Source organism: Fukomys damarensis, unplaced genomic scaffold, assembly GCF_012274545.1.
Source record: "Fukomys damarensis isolate Sample0158 unplaced genomic scaffold, DMR_v1.0_HiC HiC_scaffold_7, whole genome shotgun sequence".
NCBI lineage: Eukaryota > Metazoa > Chordata > Mammalia > Rodentia > Bathyergidae > Fukomys > Fukomys damarensis.
This window is the reverse complement of record NW_022900919.1, coordinates 38,262,682-38,285,490: the sequence shown is the minus strand read 5'-3', so window position 1 is coordinate 38,285,490 and position 22,809 is coordinate 38,262,682. Positions and strand designations below refer to the sequence as shown.

At 37.2% G+C, this 22,809-nt stretch overlaps 1 protein-coding gene across 1 annotated transcript in view; it reads left to right on the top strand.

Moving 5' to 3' along the window:
• The window catches only part of Plcb1 (phospholipase C beta 1), a 690,814-nt gene that overhangs the window by 78,079 nt on the left and 589,926 nt on the right, over nt 1-22,809 (top strand). The gene's annotated exons all lie outside the window — the stretch shown is intronic.

The window sequence follows — 22,809 nt, the reverse complement described above, 5'->3', positions numbered from 1 at the left end:
ATACATACATACACACACAAGCCATAACAGCAACCAGTAAAAATTGAAAAAGGAAAACAATTACTAGGCTTCATGGCTCGTGCCTGTAATGTTAGCACTTTGGGAAACTGAGGCAGAAGAATTGCAAGTTTCAGCCCAGCCAGGGCAATTTAGTGACTTAGTGAGCCCCTGTCTCAAAATAAGAAAGAGAGCGGGGGTGAGGGAGAGAGACTGGAAGAGCAAAGAGGGATTTGTTATTGCACCAGTCACATTTTGATGAAGCTGACAGAACTTTAACTCAAAATGTAAAATACATATATTTTTCAAAATTTAAGGAATGTATAGGATCCATTTTATATTAAAAGTGTGAAATATACTAAAGGCAATCAAAATAATTTAAAATAGAGATACCATATCTCTGTATGGAACAGTGATATTTTTAAGGTATGTATTATTTACAAATTAAAGTAATACAGATTTAGCTAATGTTACAAAATTACTTTTCAAATTTTGGAAATAATATAAGTTCATCTGAAAATTTTTTGAAGAAACTACTTGAGAGATACTTAGAGTAAAATTTAGTGACCAAACTTTCAGACATAGTGTAAGAGAAATACTTCAGCATTTCACAGATATGGAAACCAACACATCACTAAAACAGAAGAGAAAGTTTGCAGATATGCCTATTTTGAAAAAAAAAATTAACATGAAATAAAAGTACTAAGTCACTTGGGTAAAAGTAGGTTATCAAGAAGAAGCAGACTCTACAAAAGGAATGGTACCTCTAACAGAACTATTTAAAAATAGTTGTACAGCAAACACACCCACACTCTCCCTGACCCTGCCATCAGATGCCCTGTGCCTCCCCAGTTTCTGCAGCACGGAGGCTGTTGCCAGATGTAGCCCCTTAACCTCAGACCAAAACTATGAGCCCAACCAAACTTTTTTTCTTTGTAATTAAAACAAAAATTCTACATAAAAGAATTCACAGATTAAGACCAAACACAAAGGCAAAGCAGAACCACCAAGAATTTTTTTTGTAGAAGAGATGACATTTAGAAGCTTTAAATCCTTATTATGTAGCCAAGTCTTCATAAATTAAGTTTAAGAAAAATATGCCAATGGATAAAGGATATGAATGAAGAACTGAAAGAAAGAAAAAAAGGAAGAAGAAAAAGAGAAATAAATACAAGCACAAATAAATATAACAAAATTAATAACTTCACTACCAAGCAAAGAACTACAAATTAAAGCAATAATTATTTTCACCTACAAAAATTTCCTTTTTTTCTGAAAGCCAAGAGATTCAGTCTTTGGCACTACTGGGGGTAAAGACATTCTCTGTTATTTTGCAGATAATTAAATTGATTTAGTTTTTCTGGAATACTTGGGAATGTTTTTCAAAAATGTTTTTCATAAAAGTAATCAAGCCCTTTGATTAAGTAGTTTTACTTTAATGCCTTATTCTAAGGAAATTTCCATGAGCAGATATCCCAAGGAAAGTCATTATGGTCTTCATCAAGAGTATAATAAATTATGTATTGAATAAACTAATTACTCAATAATAGGAAATTAGTCAAATATTATTTTTGTTTGCTGGTTTGTTTTTTTTTTATTTTTGAGACTGGGTCTCACTATGTAGTTGAGACTGACCTGGAACTCATTATGTAGCCCAGGCTGTTCTCGAATTCACAGCGACCCTTCTGCCTCAGCCTCCTGAGTGCTGGGATTACAGGCATGTGCCACCATGCCTGGCTCAGTCAAATAATTTTGATGTATGTCTATAGTGGATTCTTATTCTAGGATTAAAAATATTGCCTAATTAAGTAATAATAAAAATTTTCATGCTCTGCTGTTCAGGGAAATATACAGACTACAAAGAAAAATGAACAATAATACCTTTTTTTTATGAGACAGGGTCTCACTCTGCAGTTCAGGCTGTCCTTGCACTCTCTGTGTAGCCCATTCTGGCCTCAAACTCCAGTCAGTCCTCCTTCCTCAGTCTTTTAAGTGCTGGGATTGCAGGTGTGTGTCACCATGATTGGCTAAGATCTTAATTTGTAAAGAGAAGAAGATGTCTAGAACCTGTATAGATAAGGACCAAAATGACGCTGTTCTTTTGTTTTTTTGTTTTCTGGCTGGTAGGTTATGAATGATTGCAATTCACTTATTCATAATTGCCTCCATTTGGCAGACTTTTCTCTATAGTGAGCACCCATTAGTTTCTTCATTGCTCATGATAAAATTTATTTCATCTTATTTTACATGAGACATGTTTGTATTCTAAAAAGAGAAAACAGAAATGGAATGATTAAAACTACTTATTAATTCAAAGTTTGAAGAAGAAATCTCTATTCACTGGTTTCTTCATTACTACTAAATTGGATAATCTAGTTTTTCATTTACGCTGATGTAGATGCAAATAGAATACACAGTATAATCAGGCACCACGGATGGGACTAATAAGCAAACTAATTACATAAATCAGACCTCAGTTTCAACAACCATGCCTATTTTCGAGAATGATTTTTTGTTTGTAAAAACAATAAAATACCAGCCTTTAAAAATTAATCCTGCCAAGGGGTGGTTAAAAGGTTGTGTAATGTCCTGAGGAGAGATTTAGAATATGCAGGTTAAAGAGAACTTTGGAAAGAAGGACAGATTTGAGTTGAATTTTTAACTCTTCTCCAAGGATTGAAATTATTCTCAAAAAAGGAAACAAAGGATTGAAGACAAAATCTCTTCTGTGTGAGCTGTGTGCTCACCTTCCCCTGTAGGAGTTAGAGATGTAAGGATTTGTGCTCTTCAGGAGCTTTCGGGAAGGGGAGGTGGCTCCTGGGGTCTGTTTGGAATGGGTGGAGTATGGCTGTGATTGGGGGAAATTATCTGACAGGTTGCTCAGGTGGAAATCTCCAGCAGGCGTTGGGAGAGTGGCACTGGCCCTGAGCCAGGCTTATCAGTGGGGATGACACTGATGGAGGACTCAGCTATCTGAGTGTGACAGCTGTAGCATCGTGAGCACCTGAGTTCCAGGTGAGCTCCCAGCCTCCTGTCGCACGTCTCTAGCTTCAGGAGCTTCTTCTCTTTCTGTCCACTGGAGTGATATTGTTAGGCAAATCACTCACATGTGCTGCACTGTGAGCAGTGCCCCTCGCACCCTCAAGCACGCACAAGGTGGCATACGTTGGAGGCCGTCTGTAGGGACAGCTAGACAGAAGCGCAGTCAGCCAACTGGTGACAGATGGCAAAAGAAATAAGGCAGAATCAAGGGAAGCAATAGGGGCAAGATTTCAGAAAGTGTTTAGCGCAGGTGTCAAATGGTGTAGACAGACCTGATGGAGCGAGAAGTGGGATGGGCTTGGAAGTGGATAGAAAAGGAAAATCTTAGAGGAGAGGCCTTAATAGGGGAAGAAGACATCAAAGCCACGGGAAGCAGAGGCAGGTACTCGGGAGGAGTGAGGATTATGGGCTCAGAGTGTAGCATCACTGAATGAAGGGCTTTTGTTTCTATTTAGGGAATCCTGAGGTTGTGTCTGTGAAGAGCAAAAGAAATCAAGGGAGAAGGGAATATTGAACATGCGAGAAAATGAGGGGATGGTTGATTAAACAGAAAGAACCTGGAAAACGGTGGATAGGGTGGATCAATATACGACACCAGGACTGGCCCCGGAAAAAGTGAGGGACATCCATTTCTCAGAAATAGGATGAGCAGCTAATTCCTTCCAGAAGAGAAATGTGTGGTCTAGAGAATCATCCAGTCCAACTTAAGATCTCTTTGGAATGGGGAATAAAGGGAGATACCCAGGGTCATTGATGAACCTTGTAATGAACTTTCGAAGTCACTAACCTTCCTAAATTAGATTCAGAAATAGTTGTAAGCTATCTTAGGCAAGGCAGTGCTAACGGTGTGCTTTAGCAAAGTCACTACCAGTTGTAAGGAATAGAGGATTAATTTACAGATGTTTGTAAATAGGCCAGTTATGGGTATGTATACACTAGATACCTGATAGGGTCCTTTCTGTTTTTTTTTTTAATTTAATTTAATTTATTGGTACATTCTAGGTAGACAGTACAGTTACCTTCATTACTGGGATCATGTACCTTTATATGCCAGATCTTGCTTCTCATTTTTTCCCCTTGTCCCCCTCCTTAACCCCCCCTCCCCTCCCCCTTCAAGTACTTTAATTCCATTTTTACATTTTCTCATATTTTTTTCCTTTTCCCTTGTTCCCCATTCCTTGTCTTTCTCACTGTCCCTACACCTTTGGTCCTTTTCTTCCTATTTGCTAATTATCCCATTAGGATCTTGAGTACTATTTTAGTTTTTCACACTAGAGAAACTATTCGGTTTTTGCATATGTGTGACTTATTTATTTCACTTAGAAGCATATCCTCAAAATGTACCCATTTATCTATGAATGAATCTACTTTCTCATTCTTTATGGCACAGTAGTATTCCATTTTATAGAAAAACCACATCTTCTTTATCCACTATCCAACTGATGGGCTGTTTCCAAGTTTTAGCTATTACGAACTGTGCCGCTATATACATGGGTGTGCATATATCACTGTGGTATGATTCTTTTAATTCTTTTGGAAAGATACCCAACAGAGGGATGGCTGGGTCAAATGGAACCTCTAATCCTAGTTCTTTGAGGTATCTCCATATTGACTTCCATAGTGGCTGCACCAGTCTGCACTCCCACCAACAATGCAAAAGGGTTCCTTTCTCCCCACAACCCTGCCAACATTTGTTATTATGTGATTTCTTGATAGGAGCCATTCTTTGTGGGGTGAGGTGAAATCTCAATGTTGTTTTTTTCTGCATCTCTCAAATGACCAGTGACATGGAGCATTTTTTCATATATTTACTTGCTGCTTTTATTTCTTTGTCTGAGAAATGTCTGTTCATTTCAGATGCCTGCTTTAGAATTGAGTCTTTATATTGGGGGGGCTGGTTGTTTTGAGTTCTTTGTATATTTTAGATAATAGTCCTTTGTTTGAGGAGCAGCTGGTAAAAAGTTTTTCCCACATTGTAGGTTGTCTCTTAGTTCTGTTGATGGTTTCTTTTGCAGTGCACAAGCTTTTTAATAAGATGAGATCCCAGTTGATTCTTTCTGCTAATTCCCGTGCTACTGAGGTTTTGTCCATAAAGTCTTTTCCTATGCCAATGTCTTCCAGAGTTCTGCCTAACTTATCTTCCAGCAAGTTTAGTGATTTTGTTTTTATATTTAGATCTTTATTCCACTTGGATTTTAATTTAGTGCATGGTGACAGATAAGGGTCTAGTTTTAATCTTTTGCAGGTTGAGATCCAGTTTTTCCAACACCATTTATTAAAGAGGCTATTTTCCTCCAGTGTGGACTGTCAGCTCCTTCATCAAAGATGAGGTAGCTGAGTGCATCTGGAGTTGTTTTTGTGTTTTCCAATCTGTTCCACTGATCCTCAGGTCTGCTTCTTTGCCAGTACCATGCCTGTTTTTATCACAGTGGCTTTGTAGTATAGTTTCAAATTGGGAATTGTTATAGCCACTGCCATGTCTCTGTTGCCTAGGATGGCTTTTGCAATTCTAGGTCTCTTATGGTTCCAAATGAATTTTTGGATTCATCTTTCTAGTTCTGTGAAGTATAGTGTTGGGATTTCAAGTGGCATCGCATTGAATCTGTATAGCAGTTTTGGTAGTATGGCCATTTTCACTAAGTTGATTCTTCCTACCCAGGAGCAGGGGACATCTTTCCATTTTCTTATATCCTCCTGGATCTCTTTTTTGAGTGTTGTAGTTTTCAGTGTAGAGGTCTTTTGCTTCTTTTGTTAGATTGATTCCCAGATACTGCATTTTATTGGGTGCTATTGTAAAAGGAATTGTTTCCCTAATTTCTTTCTCAGTGATTCTGTTATTTGTTTACAAGAAGGCTATTGATTTTTGAGTGTTGACCCTGTATCCAGCTACTGTGCTAAAAGTGTCAATTAAGTCGAGAAGTCTTTTGGTGGAGTTTTTTGGGCCTTCAATGTAGAGTATCATATCATCAGCAAATAGTGACAGTTTAACTTCTTCCTTTCCTATCTTTATTGTTCTAATTTCTTTCTCTTGTCTAATTGCTGTGGCTAATGTTTCCAGAACTATATTGAAGAGGAGTGGTGATAGTGGGCATCCTTGTCTTTTTCTTCATTTTAATGTGAAGGTTTTCAGTTTTTGGCCTTTTAATATGATGTTGGCTGTTGGTTTTTCATAGATAGCCTTTATTAAGTTGAGACATAGACCATCTATTTCAATTTTTGGCAGAGTCTTTATTATGAATCGGTGTCGAATTTTGTCAAATGCTTTTTTGCAGCTATTGAGAGGATCATGTGGTTCTTGTCCTTGACTTTGTTAATACAGTGTATTACATCAATTGATTTACCTATGTTGAACCATCCTTGCATCCCTGGAATAAATACGACTTGGTCAGGATGTATGATCTTCTTGATGATCCTCTGTATTCTGTTTGCTAGTATCTTACTGAGGATTTTTGCATCTATAGTCATTAAGGAGATTGGCCTGTAGTTCTCTTTTTTAGTTACATCTTTTCCAGGTTTGGGAATCAAAGTGATATTTGCTTCCAGGAATGAATTTGGAAGTAGTGCTTCTCTTTCAATTTCATTGAAAATTCTGAAGAGTAATGACAATAGAACTTCTCTAAATGTCTTGAAAATTCAGCAGTGAATCCATCAGGACCTGGGCTTTTCTTTGCTGGTAAGTTTTTAATTACATTATCAATTTCAATGATTGTGATTGGGGTATTTAAAATGTTTTTATCTTCTTTGTTCAACTTTGGTAATTCATAAGTATATAGAAATCTGTCCATTTCTTCTGTGCTTTCCATTTTATTAGAGTACAGGTTCTTATAGTATGTGTTAATGATCTTCTGGATTTCTGTGGGATCTGTTGTGACTTCGCCTTTTTCATTCCTGATTGCATGAATCTGAGCCTTTTCTTTCCTTTTTTTGTTAAGGTTTGCTAAGGCTTTATCAATTTTATTTATTCTTTCAAAAAACCAACTCTTCAATTCATTTATTTTTTGTATTATTTTCTTAGTTTCCATTGCATTGATTTCTGCTCTAATCTTTATAATTTTCTCTCTTGTTTAAGCTTTGGGTTGTTCTTGTTCTTGTTTTTCTAGGAGTCTAAAAGTCATCATTAGGTTGTTTATTTGAGCCTGCTCTGTTTTCCTAATGTGGGCATTCAGTGCTATGAATTTTCCTTGTGGAACTGCTTTCAGTGTGTCCCATAGATTCCTGTATGTTGTATTGGCGCTTTCGTTTATTTGTAAAAACTGTCTGATTTCTTCTTTGATTTACTCTGTAATCCATTGTTTGTTCAGGAGAGTGTTGTTCAATTTCCATGTGTTTGTGAAGTTCCTACAGTTTCTTATTGATCTCCAGCTTTATTGCACTGTGATCTGATAATATACAGGGAATAACTTCAATTCTTTTGCATTTATTCAAACCTGTTTTGTGAGCTAGTATGTGATCTATCTTGGAGAATGACCCATGTGCAGCTGAAAATATGTATATTCTGATTTTGTGGTGTGGAACACTCTACAGACATCTAATAAGTCCATTCGCTCAAAAGTTTGGTTCAGTTCTTGTATTTCATTGTTGATTTTTTGCCTAGATGATCTGTCTATTTTTGATAGTGGGGTATTCGGATCCACCACTACAATTGTATTAGTGGTTATTTGGTTTTTCATGTTACTTAACATTTGTTTTATGTAGTTGGGGGCATTTTTATATTTGGTGCATATATGTTTACAATTGTCATTTCTTCCTCTTGGATTATTCCCTTTACAAGGATGTAGTGGCCTTCTTTGTCTGTCTTAATCAGTTTTGGTTTGAAATTTGCTTTGTCTGCAAATAAGATTGCTACCCCTGGTTTTTTCTGGGCTCCTGACACATGGAGAATTGTTTTCCATCCTTTCACTTTCAGTCTATGGGCTTCTTTTTGCACTAGATGTGTTTCTTGTATACAACAAATTGTTGGATTTTGCTTCTTAATCCATTCTGCCAGTCTATTTCTCTTGATTGGTGAATTGAGGCCATTGACATTGATAGTTATAACTGATATGTACTGACTTATTATTGTCATGTTATTGTCCTTTTGTTGACTCTTTATATTTTTTGTCCTCTCCTTTTAATTTCTTGCCTTGGCTATTTGGCTTGCTCTTTTGGGCCTCCTGGTGTTGTGATCTTCGTTGTCTTTTTCTAGGATATTGTTTAAAATTCTTTGTAGTGCTGGTTTAGTATTCATGAAGTTTCTCAAGTGTTCTTTGTCATGGAAGTATCTTATTTTTCCGTCCATTTTGAAAGAGAGTTTTGCAGGATACATCAGTTTTGGTTGTAGGTTGTTTTCTTTTAGGACTTGAAATACCTTACTTCAGGCTCTTCTTGACCTGAGGGTTTGTGTTGAAAAGTCTGCTGTGATTCTGATGGGCTTTCCTTTGTATGTGATTTGTTTCTTTTCTCTTACTGCTTGTAGTATTTTGTTCTTCTGTTGGGTTTCTGGAATCTTGATTATTATATGTCTAGGTGTAGATTTTTTTGATCGTGGCTAGTTGATGTCCTACATGCCTCACTTATCTCTATGTCCAATTCTTCCCCTCTGTTTGGAAAGTTTTCTATCATTAATTCTTTGAACAGCTTTTTTAAATCATTTGCATTTTCTCCTGGTACTTCATGGATTCCTATCAGTCTTATGTTATTCTTCTTTGCATCATCTAGGAGTTGTTGGATCAATTTCTCATGTTCCCTTACTGTTTTTAAGAGACCTCTCTTTTCATGGTCACTGTCTGCTATCCTATCTTCTATATCTGAGATTCTATCTTCGCAATCTTTTATTCTGTTACGTATGCTTTCAATAGAGTTTTTAATCTCCTGGATATCTGTTTGAATCTGTTTAATGGATTCCATTTCTTTCCTATGTTGGGTGTTCATTGTTTCCATATCTTTCTTATTCTGGGCCTTCATGGTTTCTATTATGTTCCTAAGCTCATCTATTTTTTTTTGTCAGTTTGTGTTCTGAATTCTCGAATCATGTCATTCATTTTGCTGACCATCTCTATGGTTATCTGGGAAATAATTTCTGTTTTGAATTTTTCTAGAGCTTGATTGATCAGTTTTGTCACTTCCTGTGCTGTGAGTTCTGAGTGTCCTGGTTGTTCACTATCTGATTTTTCATCCTCCTTTGCCCTGCTGTTTGCCATTGGTGGACTGTAAGTCTGTCTTTGTGGCTTGCTTAAGTGTTTTCTCATCTCTGTTTTTGCTGTTGGGTTGCCCTTGATTCAATCTCTGGGTCCTTATATCTTCCCAATATCATTGCATCCCAGCCTTTCATTCTGTAATGACTTATAGACATTCTTATTTTCAAAATTGAGAAAACAATTCATCAAATCAATCCCTATCATTTATCCCTATTGATACAATCAGGATAATAATAGGATCAATCACCACCCTTTATAGCCCGCTATGTCTCTGCAGAGTGCGTCCTAGGACTGGCTCAATCAGGGGATCTAATAGCGGGGCGGGGAGGGTGCAGTGTGTCAGTGCTCGAAGGTGCACACGTGACTACCCTTCTGCCGCTGTGTCAGAGCCAATCAGTGGTGCCCAATGGAAAAGGTGCAGCTGCAGAGGAGGCTACGCTGGAGAGAGGGCTCTGAGTCCAAGCCGGGGTGATGCTGTAAAACTCACCCACCTGCTGCTGTGTCAGAGCCAATCAAGGTCCTTTCTATTAAATAGAAAGAATAGGATTCTATTTGATGCCTTAGAATTTTGTGGTAGTACTAGCAACAGCAGTATATTTTTGAGTTCTTTCATTTAGTTCACAAAAGCTACAGTACCATAGTTGTGAATGCACCGTGAAATAGGTTCTTTGTTGGTTTTGACTTAGAGAGTGTCAGATTTTCTGCTCGTCACTCTAACAGTGTTGGTACAAATCTATGAAGCTATTTCATACTTTTCTCAGTGATTCATTTATAAATCAGGCATGCTTTAACAAAATAGTAGAATAAGGGATATTGCAGTAAACTTCCCAAATATAGATCACCTATAGTTCCTTTGTATTTTACTTTAAGGCAGTATTTCACAGAATTCCCCATCCTGGGCTGGAATTTGTGTTATCTTGCCTCAGTGTCCTGGAAATCTGAGATTAAAAAGTGTGGGCCACCGCTCCCAGCTGCAACTGGCTTTTCATATGTAGTCATAGGTCTTTGAAGTCTTTGCATATAAATAGGCATACAGGTGTTTTACAATTTTGATCTAATAAAGAGCATTTTACTATATGAATGCTCTATAGTTTGTTTTATATAATTTTCTTCAGATATTTAACTTGTTTCAAAATTTGCCACATCACAAATAATTCTAGGATGCACAGCTTCATTATGCAGATATCCTAGGTTTTTTTAGGACATATAGGAGAGGGTATGTGCATTGTATATTTTAGGCATTTACAAAATATTCTCTAAAGTGATTGTGCTAATTCTCTCTCACACCAACAACCTCTTAATTTTATAAGGAAGGTGAGGCACAGAGATTTTGATGTCTTTCTAAATACAAAAATTCAATAATCCTTTCCCCTTTATATATTTCCTTTTCCCCTTTATATATTTCTAATTACCCATACCATTTTCCAAAGATTTGTAGAACACATATTGTTAAACTAGTTGCCATACAAATTGGTTTATATTTTTCCTGCTTTTGCCAACTTCGAAAACTAGTTCTGTGTGGCCATTTAAATCAATGAGTTGAAGGCTAATGAAAGTATAGTTGTCAAATTAGTGGTCATGGGAAACTACTGTGAACACAAAATTCTTTGTCTGTTTCAAGTTATTTTTCTTGGTTGTGTGATCTCTGTTCTCACATCTGCTAAAATTTTTATGGTTGGAGTATTTCCTAATATAATTAGAATTCCCTTGGTTTAGAAATTTCATTTTCATAAGTTTATCAGCAGGAACATCTTTATTTCTTCATTTGATGTTTTTCCAAATGTTAGAAAATATGCATAGTGGGTTGATTAAGAATGCAACTAATCTACTTGAAAAATTAAACCTTTGCTTTTAGAATAAATAATTTTAATAGTGTTTGAGTTCACTTTCTGTGCGTTCTTCCATGTCAAGGGGTCAATTGGGTTGCAATCGTTTGGTGAGTTGGGCTAAAACATTTGCTTAACCTCATTTGATGGTTTGGTACAGGGAAGGTTGAAAGTTCTTGACCCAGAAGAACACATTGCTTGGACTCTCTCATTTGAGAAGAATAGGTCCCAAATCATATGTATTTTTAGATAAATAATATGTTTTTGTAGCCACTTAATGTCAACTTGATGTCTAAGTAAATTTCCCTAGGAATCAAAAAATTTAAGAAATGTAATGAAATATTCGTTGGGCACTGAATAGAGGTAAGGAAAGAGGCTAGACAATTTCATGCTTTACCTAATGCATGCTTATAAGATGCACTACCTTCGGTGAGCCTCAGTGCCAGATTTCACAGACCAGATGTCCATCCTTTGCTCATGCTCTGATGAGGAAAATAGTTTTGAGTGCTCACTTACCTTGGTCTGGGAGCAGGTCTCTGATAGCATGTTATAGCCAGCTTCTCTAAGGAGTAACTGATTGGCATTTGAACCACAAGGAGCAAGAGAAATGAGAGGTCAGTGTGCTCAGATATTTTATGGAGTATCTCCAAGGCCAGTGGAAGCTTGTACTTGAGCGTATTACTGAGAGAGGAAGGGTTGAAGAGGGGAAGACTTTTGGAGCAGGGAAAGTTGAAAAAGTGGAGAGCCTGAGGTGTTGAGGCAAGCACAGAGATGATGTCAGTGATATGGGCACAGGACAGATGACTACACTCACAGATATAGGGGAGGAATGGTGACTGCTGAGAAGACAAGAGTTGCTTCAAAAAGATCAGCAAGATTTATTGACTATTACAAGGCAAAGCCAGCTTTAGGCTTTAGGCATAGGGACTAGATTGTGTGCCCTTGGGAGACAAAGAAAGAAGAAACAGGAGGAACCTGATTGTTAAGGAAGGGAGAACATGTGTGGTTTGGGGACTGCTGTCTTGGGTTCAGTTGTGGAAACACTGGCTGTGGGTTACAAATGGAGTACAGAGTGAATCGAGCATGATGTGAAGTCTTGTTAATTGGGAAGTAATGAGATGATGTGGGCTGTGGGGGTGCTTCTGGTGAAAACAGAAAGTCAGTGGCCAATAGCCTTACATCCAAAGTTGCATCATGGTGGGACATGCTGTTTAATTCTGTGTTTGTGACATGATTTCCAGGTGGCTAAATGGGATATCCGGTGGTAAAATACATGCAGAATACCGTGGAATAGAATAAAGCTTGGGGCTTGCTGAAGCATAGTGTTGTAGATGTGTCTCCTTCACTAGGGAAAAATCTAGCTGCAAGTCAAACACTATGGATAAGACTGAGGCTGGAGCCTGCTGTGCTAGGCTGATGGCCAGGGATTCATAGGCATGCATTAGACAACAAATGCAAACAGGAAATAGTTAAAGTTTGAAGCCTAAGTCTAAATAAGTCTTCCTGGTAGACTATTACGACCTAGGCATTCCTTTAATGCAGGCAACATTGTTCTGAAGAAATGATTGTGTTTGGGCCAAACCACAAGCGCCTTCTTGAGATCCTGCCAGTTCCTGGTGGAAGCCAGGAAATGTATTTTTAGGCCGCTATAACTTGGGCTAAGGGAACTGTGTACCTCCTAATGGTTGTCATCCAATGGCTATAAATAGAACCTTTAAAGAGACAAACATTGTTTTGCAATAATTATTTTATTTAATTCCAGATCAGATTTATAATCACTTTAATTCCTAAAAAATGATTCTATTTTATCCCCAAAGAATATGCAGTAGACATAAGAATGCATAAGAATTTGTCTGAGAAATCAGAAACCAACAAGACTTTTCTCTCCAAAATTTGTGATAAGATCAAATGTTCAAGGCTTGTTTAATTGTTTTATATCTTAGAATTGGAAAAAAAAAGCTATATATTAATCCAACAGGAGCATGCTATTAGTAATATATTTTATGGTCTAATTTTAGTTTCTTCATTATCTTTATGTATTACTTTCAAGATTGAATATGGTTCACTAATTTTGAAAAATTAAAAAATTGTTATTTTACTAATAAAGGTCAGATTATGTTCTTTTTTACCAGAATATTGTTATAGTACCATAATGCTAAGTGATCTAAATCAGACACACAAGTTTATATATCACATAATTTCTCTTATATGAAAAATGCAATACATAAATAAAGTGTAAAATAGAAAATATTAGGAAAGGGGCCAGGGATTTAGCTCAGTGCCGCCTGCCTTGCAAGCTCAAGGTCCTGAGTTTGATCCCCAGTAATCCCCCCAAAAAATCTAAAAAGATAATAGGAAAAAATAGAGGACAAAGTTTTTTTTTCTTTCATGGACAATATATCTAAAATTGTATCCTGATTTAGTATAATCATGTTATGGTTTTATATTTTTTGGCCTATTAATCTGGTTGTTCATCTGTATATATAATAATTAACTTGATGATGATAAAAGACAAATAAATGAATATGTGGCTGGCAAAAAAGGGGTAAAAGGAAGAGAACAATTGAGATCTGTTATGCACATGTACCAGTTCCTTACATTGAAGGTAACCATTATATACTGCAAACATGTACTAATATGAACTGAAAAAAATTTAATGTTAATATAAAAAGCTAATAATGACATACATGCCAGACCACTATAAAGATAAACTGTTACTTACCAGAATGGTGAAATTTGAAAAGACCAACAGTTCTAGTTTTTGCATAAAATGTATTCTAAGGCATTGATGATGAGAATATAAATTGATTACAATCATTTTAGAAAACTGTATTAGTGTTTATTAAAGCTGTACATGTATCTATCACATGAGCCTAAGGCAAATAAACTTTTATGTCCATCAGACATAGAATAAGAATACAAGAATAAGCCCACAGCTTTGTTGGTAATAGTCCCGACTGAAAATGACTCAGCTATCTATCATAAAAAAGGATGGATTAATTGCAGTATATTCACACTGTAGAATATCATTCAGTAATTTAAAAAAAATGAAGCTGGAGGATATCTTATGTTGAATTAAAGAAGTTGGACACAGGTTTGATTCTTTCATAATATGAAGTTCAAGGAAGGCAAAACTAACTAATGGCAATAGACAATAGCAGTGTAACCCAATTCTCTTCAGAAGGGCAGTGCCTGAAAAGGGGGTCTTCCAAATGTGGGGTGAACTGGACCTTGGTCTGGGTGATAGTTCCGGAAGTGTATACATATGTTAAACATTCACCTAACTGTGCACTTGAGAGCAGAGCACTCTACCATGTGTAAGATACACCTCAGTAAATGCATGAAATGTGTGCGCTGGGCCTCAGAATGATTCCTAACAAATGTTTGTCTCCTTTTCAGTTCCACAGAAGAGATAGACTTAGTCTAGCACAAAAGGGTGACGTTGGGCCAGGCTGGGGAGGAGATGATGCAAATTACATGTTCAGGCAACTACAAAGGGGCTGCATCTTCCCTGCATTTGTTGCAAAGAGGTAAATTTGTTTTGCTTGTGAAAGTAGCAAAACAACATGGCTTAGGGGAGGACTCATTTTGGCCCAATATAACAGATAATAATGTTTTATACCATATCATATCAGATATATGGAAAAAAAGAAAAAGTCATTTCAATTTTAAGATTTTTTGCTTAAAAATTTATAGCTATATATCCATATGTTCACTTGTGTAAATGAGAACAGAGTATGATATGCAGTTTTCTTTTGTTTTTGATGTTTTCCTTGTTTCTTCTACCCTCTCCACATTATGTGTTCTTTGTGAGAACCTACTGTGTCTGACATAGCTTTTATGTTCATATAATAAGACACAGTCATTATATATACATGTAATTGCTTGGGTGTGCGTGTGTATATGCCCCACGTTCACATCCATATATAAGGGTCCTTGTTTTGGGGTTATGAAGATGCTATTATGTTATGCAAATTTTCCTACACCTTGCTTTTTTTTTCACCTAGTGAAATTCCATGGTAATCCCTGCAGTTTAATGGACATGCTCTGGCGGCCATTGTATGGATATATCATAATTTATTCAACCAATCCTTTGTTGATGAGTCTTTGGTATTCTGCAGTGAGAAAATTTTGTTCTCAGAGCAGCAGTCTTGTCATTTACTTTAACTGTCTCAGTCAACCTCCCATCTGTCAATGGGGGGGGTATATACCTGCCTATTTAGCCAGTTATTAAAAACCAAGAAAACTGGTGTGAAAAACTAAAAGTGTAAATAAGATCCAAATTGTGTAACTGATAATGTGAAATAGGAAGAAAAGGGCTAAAGGTGCAGGGGAAGTGGGAAGGGTAGGGGAAAGGAAATAAGGCAAAAAAATACGAGAAAATGAAATAATGGAAACAAAGTTTTTGTAAAGAGGGAAGGGTGGAGGGGGTAAAGGGAGGGCAGGGGTATGGGAGAAGAATGAGAACCAAGACCTGTCATGTAAAGGTACAAGATCCCTGTGATGAATATAACTGTACTGTATACCTGAAAAGTACCAATAAACTCAATGGAAAAAATAAAGTCAAGAAGAAAACACAAGAGAATCTATGCGTTCAGTTGAGAAGACCTTTGCCTTGGTTGAAGATCAAAATTTTCTTGTGTTTAGTGCTCATTGTGTGTAAGGTACTGTAGTAAGCTTTTGTAGTATATTTATTTAATTCTACAACTAATGCAATGAGGTACTGGCATTGTTTTCTCCTCTTTCCAGATGAGAGAATGAAGAAAAATAGAGGTAATTTGCATCAGACAGCAGAGCTAACATTCACGCTTTCTCTCTTGAGTGTCTGTGATTTCATCTACTGGACAATATTACCCCTCAAATAAGAATTTCATTGTACCTATTGTTTTATACATGAGTATTCATAGATAACATGAAATAAAGGTGGTTCTTTGAAAAACTCTGTAATTACACTGTCAATCACAAACAGTAGTAAAATTTAAAAACAAAAGACGTGTATCACATAACTATCTTTGTGCATGAAATTGTCCTAAAAAGTAGTGACTTTCTTCTCTGTGGTTTGGGATTACTCAAGACTGATTCATTGAAGATTCAGCCAGGCAGCACTGCTTTGAAGATTGATGATCAACTGGAATAACAGGGAGATTAAGCCCCAGGGCCCAAAGCTCCAGTGGGGTACTATTAGGCTTATACAGATGGTGTCAGTATATTCTCAAGAGGAGGAATGGAACATAGAAGAATTCTTGAGCCTCCCATTAGGACTGGCACAGTGTAACTTCCACAGTGTTCTCTAAGTCAAGACAAGCTACTGGGCTAACCCATGTTCAACCATGGAATCAATGCCAAGTCACACGGCAGAAGCAAAGATAGAGTATGATGAATAATTGCTATTTTATTCAGGATGGAAACCAAATACAATTTTTTCCTTATTCATTTGATACCCTTCTGGCACTGATATCTTATTACTGTGTGTATATATGTGTGTGCATACACACCCCATATATGTGGGTTTTGCTGAGAAAGCCTTCAATGTACTTATCCTATAATGTGCAAACAGTTGGTATTCCTTTCCTGAGGCATTTCTTTCTGAGATAGAAATTTGCTGGGTCTGAATGTCTAAGCTGAATTGAATCTCTCCTCACATTAGAGCTACCCTCATGCTTTTAAAGTCCTTCTCTCTGCAATGATTTTAATCTCTGTTTCTCAGGTGACCAAAAGACATGACATTATATTGTGGCTTTTCAAGTCAGCAGGGCTCTTTGCTTACATAGCAAGGTATCTAAATCATTTCTAACTCAGGTGTACTTTATAATGTTTATAAATTGAACATTTTTCAAAGGAACATTATCATGCTTCCTTTCCAAAGAAGTACTCTTTCCATACCTTCAACATCCTTTCTCAGTATACTCAGTTTGTAGAATCTGTGTCTCATTGTGCTAAAGAAGAGCATGTATTTATCAGAGGAGTCAATTGAGCCACATTAATCAACTGAGACTCCTACATATCTGATTTTTATGTCTACAGGCATATAAATTGTCTAATCTCATTTCCAGGTTGTTCCAAATTTTTCTAGGAACCATCTCTTTCCTTTAAAGACTTTAAGTGATGTACACTTAACTTGTCTATTCAACTTAACATGTTTTTTCACGAGGCCTTGTGTCATGGAAATGATGGTGTCTTTGTCTAAGAAGCTTTAGAAAACAGTGTTAAATTTGAACCTGAGTTACCATTACTTTTTTTTTCTTGTTTTTAATTTATATGATGTAGTATATGCAAATCCAGGCTAGCATTCAGATTCCAGTTGTATCTTTATAAGTTCTATGAACTTATGCATTTTAATTAATTTAATATCTCCTCATAGACACATGCACCCATTATCCTAGTACTTGAAATATAGTAGCAAATGGTCAATGATCAGAAAATATTTATTATTACTCTTGAAAACTATGAGTAGGACAGGAAATGACCCTCTTCAATCAGATCAGGAGGGACAACTACACCACAAGTTTACTCATGCAGATGTTTTTCTGTTCCTCCTCTTCAGCTTGGGAGTTTTCTTCCAAGTGTCCAGATGGCACATGCATTACCCTTGGGTGAGCGCCAGTGAGATAATACATGAGTGGTGCCTAGTGAGCACTGTAAATATTAGCTTACTTCACTTTCCACTTCCTGTCCTCCTGGGGAAAGGAGAGCTCTAAAACTAGCCCTCTGTCTTATCTTGGGCTTCCCAGAATCAGAACTGAGAGAAGCGTTACATTCAGAGAATATATTAGTGAAGTATCTCAGGAGAGACTTGCACAGGTGTGGTGGAAACAGGCCAAAGAAAGGGGGAAAAAACAAATACAGGTTCCATTTTAGCTGAAGTCCCAGGCACAGCGACCCCTTCCGGTGATTTGAAACATAAGTGGCATCTCTGATCATGTCCTCCCCGCAGTGGGGGAGCTTGCCTTTCAGACTCCTGCAGCAGCATGAATGGAATATAATTTCTCATACACTTCTAATTCTTTATACTGTTAGGACAGCTACGAGTGCCCAAGGGAAACCTTGGAAGACGACTGGAGGAGCAGTTGGAAACAGTGTGCAGAATTTGGGGATGAATGTACATTAGCCATAATAGGAAAAAGGTGGCAGATCTGGTGGCAACAATGGTCACTCCAAAACACTTTCAGGCTTTTTAGAGACCAGGTAAACAAAATGCCTTGTTAAAAATGTGGTCTTCTGATGGGTTAGGAAACCCTGCTACTTAGGTCATGGTCACCTTTATAGTTGGGAGCAGCTACTAAAACAGTAACTTTCATCAGAAATGAGATATATCTTTGAAGACCAATTATCCAAAACAACAATAATCTGTCTTACATGTCAGCCTCCTCAGTTAATCTTTTGTCAGACATAATCTGAATGTAGCTAAGAGTATTTGATTAGAGCTTTGAAGGGGAAGGGAAGATGGTGTGCAGGAATCAACTTAATATGATCCCTCATAGAAGGAAACAGTTGGTGATCAATCTTCAAGCTATGTAGGAGTATTCCTCCAAAAAGAATAGTTGAACTGAGAGGCTTACTTCTAAGAAAGTATACACTTTGCATCTTAACTAGAGTTTTAGGAAAAGAACAACTTGGAAAACAAGCAAAGAACATTTCAGAAATCAGAAGGGAAGAAACAGTTACTAGAAATAGTAAGTTTTCACCAAACCTGTTAATGGTCTTTGACATGTTTAAAAAAGCATTTATATTTGTAAAAGGATGATCTATTTCAAGGTGTCATTGTTCCTAATGTGCCTCACTTTTAAAACTCTTGAACAAGTAGAAATTGCTGATGAGCAATCCTGAATATTTGGAGGTAGGTTAATAAAATATTTCATCTGTGGTTCGTAGCTTGTTATCATTTTTACATGATTCTTGTCTGGGTTAAGGACCTGTCCATCATTGGAAGTAATTAAAAAGAAAACTTTACTGGAAGCAGAATCTTAAATGGTGGATAGTGACAAGATTCCAGAATTAATTATGAAGGCTCTTGAAATGATGTAGCATCTTCACACATATTTCAGTGAACAGGTATAAGTGGAGAGCTCAGTGTCCTTTTGCTCTGTGCTTCCCCGTGATTTGAGATCACGTCCACTCTGAAATCTGAGCCTGCATCAAAGCCCTATCGTCATATACGTCAGCCTGAAGCAGCCAGATGAGACAGCTTGTCTGTGTGTGTGACTCCAGCAGGTCCCATAGCCAGAAGGCCCTGAGCCTCAATTTGTTTCTTTTGATTATTGGCAGATTGCTGTCTGTGCCATTTCTCTGATGTGACTGTCTGAGCATAATAGCCATATCCTCCCTTAATCATCTGCGCTTCCAGTGTTACCCATTTGGAATTTATGACCATAAGGATAGTGGATTAGAAGCTTGAAGAAGTGAGGCTTAAGTCTCCTGCCAGAGATTTACTGTCATTGTTTTAGGTGCAAAATATTAACAGAAGGCCAAGTCTCTTCAATTCCAGGCTTAGTGCATTTAGGGGGGTATTATCTGCAAAGGAGTTCATTTTTCCCCCAGCACAGCTGGGAAATCAAACACACAAGAAGCTGTTCAAAACTGGGATTTAAATTTACACTTGATCTTTGCAAAAAGGCTGAGAAGTGATGGCGATTTAAGTTTAAACCTATCATTCCATATCTGATGGGCATTACCCGGTATCTGTGAAAATCTGACCCACAGAATGTGAAATACAGGTAGAGGAGAATGCTTTCAAGGTGTGTAGCAAGGGAAGTTTTACTCCTTTCCTGTTTCTCATTTAGTATTTTGCAAGATTGATTAAAGAAAAAAAAATTTAATAATCCTGTGTATTACAATATCTTATTTCTGTAACTTTGTTATTATGATTCATTGCATTTTGTGACATCATGCTTTAAATGATTTTGCACATGTAAGATGGTTGGTAGTTACTCTTCATATTTTTTTTTCAATGTTTGAGTGGTTTTTCCTAAAATCTCTATTCTTTTGGATTCCTTACAATTTAACTTCAAAATGTATACTTATAGAGGTTCCATTGTCAAACACTTTATGAACTCATATACTCAATCTTACTTTCTGTCAGTGAACAAATATTTAATGAGCCCCAAGAGTGTATCAGGGCCACTCCTGGCTGCTGGATCAGGGAATAAGAGCCATGATGTGCTTCATCTCACTTTGAGACTCTCAGTCTGTAAATACTGAGTACCGACAAAGTGCCAAGAACTTTGCTAACTGCTGGGATTCCAAGATGGAAAGATAGCTCCTTAATGTGTACAGAAATTTTAGAAATGACACAAACAAAAATATGCAGTAAACATGAGATTATCCGAGGCTTTTCAGGCTGCTGTAACAAACATACCTGCAAATGGATAATTCATAAACAGTTGAGAATTTAGTGCTCATAGTCCTGCAGGCTGGGAAGTCCAATGTCAGATTGAGTGACCGATAAACCTGTTCATCACAGATGTTGTCTTAGAGCTGCATCTTTTCACAGAGAAAGGGCTAATGGCAAACAGGCTCCCTCAAACCTGTGAACCTGTCTTATAAGGGTGTGAATCCATTCTTGATTCTGGAGCCTTCATGATTCTGTCAGACTTATCTCTTAATAATACCTCATTGGGGATTCAGTTTCAACATGAATTTTGGGGAACACGAATGTTCAGACTACAGTACTGAGGGAGGACTAGGTCAAGTGCAGTGCAATCCTCCCTGGAAAAGCCTTTACTTCTGCCAGCAAGAGTAGAGAGGGCAAGCTTTGAGACGAGACTTGGAACACAGAGAGGAATTTGTTAGATGGATAAAATTAGGGTAGAGGGGCATTCAAAACATGAGAAATGTATAGTCACAAGTACTGAGGCCTGAGAGGCTTCTAGAATGTATCAGTGACTCTGAGTTATTAGAAAATAAATTACAAGGCAAAGAGAGGCTGCAGTAGCATGGTTGGGTGGATGTCAGATCATAAAGAAACTGTATTTTCAGTTTGAAGTGCTTCCTATATTTCCTGCCAGCTGGTGTTCAGAAAGGCATTGTACTCTTCCAGTAGACATCTGTCATGGCTATGAGAACAGGAAAGGGAATTTTCCAACAACGTGGATTATATAGCTGTAAGTGGGATACAAATACAGATCTGCTTGCTCTCAGAGCCTTCAGAGTTGGAGCAGGTTGTATAATGACAAAGTTTATGGTCACATCATTTGTTTGCTACTGTAAAGACAACTAGATAAAAATGCCCATGAAAGAAAGAAATTTATTGACTTGGGATTAGGAATCTTGGTATTAGTATGTTATCACTGGTAGCTCAGTACTGATAACTGCTCTTTGTAAGTGCTTCAAAAAGGGCCCACATGATAGAACCTGAGAGCTCATTTAGGTCTCCAGATGTTCAGTTCACTAAAGATAGGATGTAAGAAAATGTGGGTAATAAAGGAAGTGAATTGGGATGGCTCATCCACTATAAATGGATAAAAAGAAAGAAACTCAGCCTAGGAACTTTGAAGACTCCAGATCCAGTTGCCCCGACAACATAGACGTTCTCGACCAAGCTTGACTCCAGGCATTAGGAGCTGCTGGTCACAGTGTCTGAGAAGGCAAATTTTCCAGTCTGTAATGCACAACTACCCTAGTCTCCAAGATGGTGTTAAACTGTTGACTTCACTTGAGAAATCACTACCTACACGTTGGTGACTTCCATGTTGGAGCTGCAGAGAGTTGCTAGCACCAAGGCATATTGATAGTGTACAACCTTGCACTTAACTCTGCAGTTTTGGGATGGAAGAAAAGAGGATAAGAAGCAGAGGACTAATTTGTGAAATTAGTAATGCCCAATTATTTCCAGTGGTCTCATGTAGGATTCGAATAAATATAATCTTCACTTTGATGAAAAATTCAAATTTACTACATAGCTCTCTGTGCATAAGCAGTGCAGCTGGACCACACTGTCCCTAAGATTGCTTTTAATATTACCTCATTGGTGCACCAAGGCAAATCGAATTCTCCCTTGATTGACATTTCCACTGCCCCTCATTCACCTCTGCTATATGGAGCACTGAGTGTAGAATTCATGGGCCAGTCCACTTTCTGTTTGATGGAGATATTTATAAAGGAAGCACTCTGTATTTCACATCTTTTGTCATAGGTATAATTTATTAGTATCGACTAGATCAGGTTGAGATAAAATGGCTTTATACTGACACTTCAATTTTGTTTCTCATTGCTTTTGTTTAGATGACCACGTGTCTAAGTTTACCTGAGACAGCCTGGTTTTATGCCTTTTTTCTCAGTGTAATTCTTAAGAGTGACCATTTTCATTCTCTAAAATACTTCAGTTTGGAAAAAAAAAACATGTAGTCTTGTATAACAGATGCTCTGAATATTCTACTTGATACTCTTCAAACTAACCATTCCCAATGCTCCTGTGCACATTACCCTATTGATACTGTGTGCAGAACATTGTCCTAAAATCACAGAACTTTTGTCCCACTCTCTCACCTGGCAGTCTGGAATTCAGGGGTATTTCCCTCCTGCCCTAAGCATCCTTCAATCTATTGCTCATCAATCTTAGTTGATGGTTAAATGTCATTTGTTTTTCCTGTGAATGTCCAGTTGGTCCAGCACTATTCATTTAGAAAAAAAAAAATCCTTTTCCTTTTCCATTTTATTGGCATCTTTGTAAATAGTTAAGAGGCTTTATGTATGTGGTTCTATTTCTGGGATATTTCTGATTCATGGTCTACCCTATACCAACCCCAGACTGACATAATTACCTTCAGGTG